Raw genomic sequence first — 6,559 nt, forward strand, 5'->3', positions numbered from 1 at the left:
ACACCTAAAAGTAGCAGGAAAGAATGCAGACAATTATTTTCTCACAGAACCAGAGAAGTTGTCAACAATATTGTCTCTCCAGAAAAAGGCTCAAAGGAAAGACACCACAGTTAAAAAAAACAAAAAAAAAACAAAACATTTCAGATGAGATAAATAGCACTATTGTAGAAATCAGGAAAGAAAAGAAAAATAAAAATTAAGACCATATGAAATCAAAAATCAAAATGAAAAACATATCAGAAACAATGACAACAAATGATAGAGGGGCATGTTTGGCAACATGAGATGAAATATAAATATATTAATTTGATCATCTTTCCAAATAAGTAGCAAATATATGGCATCATATGGAAATATATGGGTATCTTAGAATCCCAGAACTGCAAGTAACAAATAGCAATAGCACACACCATCAGCTTAAACAAGAGGAATTTATTGAGCCATAGTTTTGGGCACTAGAAATCCCAAATCAAAGTCTCAATGCATCAGGTTTTGTTGTGGAGTCTGTAACATTCTGGTGCTGGCTTGCCACCATCCTTGGGGTGCCTTGGCTTGCCTCTCTGCCTCCATCACATGGTTATCTGTTTTTCACTTTTGGCTTCTACCTCCATGTCCAATTTCCCTTATTTATAAGGACTTCTGCTGAGACCAGCTCAGCAATAGGTTTGCACGAAGGGAGGGCGATACAGAACTGAAGAAATGAAAGGACAGAAAGAGAGACACAAAAGAGGAAATAAAGATAGGACCAGGGGACTCAATAGCTTCTGGAACTGAGAGCCTCGACCCTGGTATCCACATTGTATTTATTAGAAATTACAAAGCAGTAGTTATCTATGTTTATTTTCAAGGCTTGTTATTAAAGCTGTAGCACTGGCAATGCTAGGGAGCAGGCCATAACAAAGTTCAAATGTCTCCACTTGCAAACAGTTTTCATGCTGACCAGACAGTGTTCAGTCTAGTCAAGGCTGGTGTTCCTAAGCCCACACTTGTTATCTCCATTATAGAAATGTTTAAACTTTAAGCCAGGTTCCCACATTCAAATTCAAGTTATTTTCCCACATTTCCCCCTTTTTTGTTTTTGCAAAAAAAATGAAGGCAGATTTGGAGATTTCTTGGTGATCCATACCTTGGAGGGTTTGTAGCATGCATCTGAGGAATAAATACATACAAAACAGATAGGAGCAGGTAATTAATATACCTCCTAGAAGATCCCCTCCCCAACTCTTAGTCCATATCATAGGGTTCAGGGATCTTAATCCATCCACAATTCCTGTCATAGTTTGTGAGGCAGAAAGCAATTGCAAATGAGCATGTTGAATGCTTGTTATTTGGGCTTGTAATTGAGAAAAATCTAAGCTTAAACTGTTTTTATGACGCAAATGACGTTTCACTGATTTCTAAGGAACATCATTGCTGTTATGTACATAGGGGGGTCACATAAAAACTAGATGTATTCCAATCACATTGTAGGCATAAGCACATATTTACAGTTTGTAATTCTACCAAGCTAAAAACTGCATTTTATACATAATCTATAACTGCAGTAGATTATACATCAACAAACAATAAGATTTTCAACTAGCAGACATTTAATGGATAGACTTCATTCCTCATGGGCTTATGATTCACAACCAGCAAGGCTGTATAGGCTAGCACTCGATCAAAAATGACCTCAGTTTCCACCATTTTGTATAGTATGAGGCATAGACAGTGACAAATTATTGTTACTCTCCCATTTTGGGCTGTGGGTCAGCTAGAAGTTTATCACATAATTTCAATGCTTTCATTGGTCCTGCTCTTAGCATCTTTGCTGGACCTGGAGCCACAACTCAATGTTGAATTTAAACTTAGTCCATTGTTGTGAGGAGTCATTTTTTAGTCAGAAAATAGTAGCTGTCTTGTTATGAGTCCCAATGCAGTGTCTGTAGCAGTGAAAGCATACTTTGCCCCTTCCAAAAGCAGGAGGGGTCTGATGTCACAGTCATTGGAGTAAGCATGAAGGATACTCATGGGTGAAGTTCATGAGCTGTTGGCAATAACAGGCAGCTGGGTGTGCTGGGCTAGGCACCAGAAGGTTTGGTACTCAAAACATTCACCTTTCTGGTGGAGCCATTCTGCTTCTTTTCAGGTCTCAACTGTATGGCTCTGAATCTTCATGAAGGCATCTGCCTCAGCAATCCCCAGAGGGATGTTAGAGGAGTGTGCAGGGACATGACAGACAGTTACCTTTCACTGCCAGCAAGCGTCCCAGATGTTCTTTCACAGATCTCTCCCTCATAGAAGGTGAGTCACTACAGTCCATTATTTCTGTCTTGTTTTCAGTATTTGCACTCCACCCCTAGATAGGGATGGCAGTCTTCAGAGTGACCAGACACTATTGGGTTAAATCTTTCAATTTCAGCAGGGCTTCTTATGCTGCACAAAATTGCTTTTTTATATTGTACTTTTGGCCCCTTGCCAGAGTTGTGACTAAAACCCAAGGGGTACTTGTTTAGAATGTTGCCTTTGCCACAAATCCCACCAAAGCCAGTATTGGTGCTGGCATCCAATTCACAAGCTAAGTCATTGTCCACCTTCTCCCTCTTTGTTTTTTTTTTTAAAGCAGCCTGCTGCTCCTACTCCCATGAAGGACCTTTTCCAATTAACACATACAATGATTTTAATATTTGAGCTAAGTGAGGGATGAAAGATTTTTGTATTCCAACAACATCACAAACTACATTAACATGAGAAAATATTGTACTTTATCAATTACAGGAGAGGTTATAGTTTTGTCTTACCCAGCTAAACAATATTTAAGAATTTGATAGAGCAGGGGGGACCTTGCAGGCTTTTGCAATTGTTTGCCTATTTTAGGTTCTTAAGATAAGATACTACTGTCTCTGATGTTTCTTTTAATTTTGAGAAAAGGATTACTGGTTACTGTAAAGTCATCAGTAGGTTTTCAGCCACAGATATCTTCTATGCAGCCAGATTCTTTGCCACCAGATCAGGGCAGATGTTTGAGCTCTGCCCACAGCCTTGGGGAAGCACTGCAAAAGTCCATTGTTGACTTTTCCACAGGTAGGAGAATGTGGGCTGGCTTGACTTGCCTAAGGAAACACTAAGGAAAGTATTAGCAAGTTTTAAAACCAAGTGATAGTGACACAATTCGCTTTTAATTTCCTGCAACAAACTAGCAATATTTGGGACTGCTGCATATGACAATGGTGTTACTTTAATTTATGATAAGAGGTAATTTCTGTGACACATACTGTTAAATAATTACAACTATGATTAACAACATTGTATTTTTGTCTAATATTATGCTGAAACATTGGTAAAAATCCAGAAATTTTATACACTCTTTAAGTATTCATATGAACTTTTTACTCATACAACTTTACTTAACAGAGCATTAAATAATCCTCTTAATTTTATAACACTTTTAACACTTTCTATTCAACTTATAACATATTAAAAGAACTTAACTATTTTATTACTTCAATTTTTTCAAGGTAAAAGAACAAATTTTTTGCAATAGCTTGAAATAAAAAGGTACTTTTCAGGATCTGACTTTGAGAAAGCAGGTTTGAACATTATGTTCCTTTAAAAGTGATGAGACGTGCTTCTTCTTAAAACACCAAGGAAACAATAAGGTTAAAGTACAAGAAACTATATTGATAAAACAGATTTTCTTTGTATACTGATTATTCAGGAGAAAATCTCTTTATAAACTTTTACTAAAACAGACTAATAATTTGAGAAACTTTGAGAAAGAACAAAATTTTAACTTTGCATCAGTAAACTATTTGATACTAAAGCTTTTAAAACTTTGTAGATAGACCCGTCAAATCTTACTTAACATTAACCATAGAAATTCCTATTCCATGAACTTTCTGTGCTTTCATAATTCATTCAGGTTTTATCCCACATTTTACTCTTTCTTAAAAACCAATAATTTTATGTTAGGACAAAATTATTTTCTGTTTCTTTAATAATAAAAACACATTCCATACATCCTACATACATAAGTTACCAAAATGATTTTGGAAACTGTCTCCAAGCAAACTTCTTACAGCATACAATTATCGTTAACAAGAAACAAACTTTTAAAAATAATGATTTAGTTTGGTTATATGCAAAAATAACTTTATTTTAAATACCTAGTAGCATGCAATACTAGAAACAGTCTTTAGAAACAAGTTGGCAGGGGAGGCTGGCTGCCAACAAGTTTTACTATTATAAAATTACATTTTGTTATCATTATCAATTCAGTTTCTGTTTAATAATAACTTTTTGGAATTAGCCATTTAAACACTTTAATTCAAACAATGCTTCCATAAACTTCTTATAATTATTTATAACCATATAGATTATAATTATATTATTTTAAGCCAAATTTCACCTTCACAGAATACATTCTCTTACTTAATGTTACCATAATACCTTCCACAACTTGCCATATGCATTCAAGTCCTATCCTGCATAAGTTCATTCTGATTTTATGAAAACCAGCCATCTTATTTTAGGACAAAACACACTTTTTTTGAACAAATTTATTAAATTTCAATCAGCACTCCTACAAACTTTTTACCTTTTTTAAATATTCAGTTAAGTTTTACATACTTCATTTTATCCTCTGAAGAAAAATAAACTATTATTTTAATTTAGGCAAGAGCTATTCTTTATGAAGAGACTTAAAGTAATTTTGTTAATCAAGTCTTACAATTTTTTATCATTGTAGAGATCTTATTAACATTTAAACTATGTATTAACATAAGCACTTATTTAATTTTTGGCCTTTTGAATAGAAGTCTTTTAGAAATTTTTATTTATTAATTTATATTACCTTCTAGAGGTATCAAAATATACACTAACATTGAACAAACAGACAAACACAAAACAATTACAACACACTAACAGAAACATAATTCTGTTATGTTTTGACTCATAACTCTTACTTTTCTGGTATAGCTGTTTTTAAGTTCTCCATCATTTCACATCTTAGATTTTACTGCTTTTAAGATTTCTTCTAGAATCCACATTGCCTGTAACGTGCAAGCTTGTTCTTGGAAACACTTTTATTAGTAATTAGCAACCAGTTAGAATAAGCAGTTTAGACAGACAGTTAACACACATTTTCGGATTACTACTCTTTAAGACTACACTGAGACTTGAAGTTCAGGAGTAAGCTATTGATTCAAAACTGAATATTCCTTTTAACAACTTGATGAAAATTTTGTACTAATTTTGTTAATTTGGCTAAATAGGCCCAATCAGAATAGTATGGAAACAAAACAGAACACCAATGTTGCCATATTTTCCTCCTCTTTCAGCAGCTTAATTCTACTAGCCCCCACTAGCCCACAGCCACATTATCATGTAGGCAGCGAAGGGGGGTTTGCACTGTTGCTGCCAGAATATTTTCTTTATCTTAGTCAACACTTTAGCAGAGAGTTTTCTTACAAGCATGATTTCACTAACAAGGGCCTTATTCAGCACTTTTGCCTGTATGGGACATTGTATTTGTGAATTAACCTTTCCTTGCACAAGTGACTCCACATTATTTCCCTCTGTTTCAGCCTGAAAGATGCCCTGTTGTAAAGCTGACAACTTTGGCTGAGCATCTCTGGGTATGGGAGGAAGAAGAGGTGTCAGCAGAGGGGAAAGTGACTTTCTAAAGTCAATTAATGAAGAAGCTAAAGGCAAAACTTTAGATTTAGTATCAGAACAGATTTAATAATAGTCCAAGTGGGCCAAATAGTAAGAGGGAGCAAAACACCTTGTACATGTAATTTTTAAACTCTTTTTCTACTCTTTCCTAATCTCCTAATTCTAAACTTCCCATTGCTGGGAAATATGTGCAATATTTTTCTATAATCTGTAAGAGTTCTAAAATATAAGACTCACTGGCCTCGGCTCCTCTTGCCTTGAGGAGTTGTTTTAGGAGACAGACAAATGGGTGAACTGTCTCTGTTTCCCATTGTAATCCTACTAAAATACCCAAGAATGTCCTTACTCACCGAGGACTTGGAAGGCCTTCTATACCATTCGGGACTCTGTGCCATGACTACACCTTTAATTTCACTCAAAGCACTTCTTCTTCTCCTCGAGTCCCTGTTCGTGTGCCAGTTGCTGAAACCAGCTCAGCAATAGGTTTGCACGAAGGGAAGGCAATGCAGAACTGAAGAAATGAAAGGACAGAAAGAGAGACACAAGAGAGGAAATAAAGATGGGACCAGAGGACTCAACAGCTTCTGGAACTGAGAGCTTTGACCCTAGTTTCCACATCGTATTTATTAGAAATTACAAAGCAGTAGTTATCTATGTTTATTTTCAAGGCTGCTTGTTATTGAAGCTGTGGTACCAGCAATGCTAAGGAGTAGGCCATAACAAAGTTCAAATGTCTCCACATGTAAACAATTTTTGTAGAGACCAGACAGTGTTCCTTCTAGTCAAGGCCAGTGTTCCTAAGCCCACACTTGTTATCTGCATTATGGAAATGCTCAAACTTCAAGCCAGGTTCCCACATTCAAATTCAAGCTATTTTCCCACAGACTTCAGTAATGTGGGTGAA

The 6,559-nt window shown here is 35.7% G+C and overlaps 1 long non-coding RNA gene across 1 annotated transcript; it reads right to left on the bottom strand.

The window, feature by feature from the left end:
- Positions 1-412: 412 nt before the first annotated feature.
- Positions 413-6,234, bottom strand: LOC131280432 (uncharacterized). The gene is made up of 2 exons (XR_009188024.2): positions 6,006-6,234; positions 413-3,103 (listed from the first exon to the last, which is right to left on the bottom strand). It is a non-coding gene; the product is annotated as an uncharacterized lncRNA (long non-coding RNA).
- Positions 6,235-6,559: the final 325 nt, after the last annotated feature.

Source organism: Dasypus novemcinctus, chromosome 11 (assembly GCF_030445035.2).
Source record: "Dasypus novemcinctus isolate mDasNov1 chromosome 11, mDasNov1.1.hap2, whole genome shotgun sequence".
Classification (NCBI taxonomy): domain Eukaryota; kingdom Metazoa; phylum Chordata; class Mammalia; order Cingulata; family Dasypodidae; genus Dasypus; species Dasypus novemcinctus.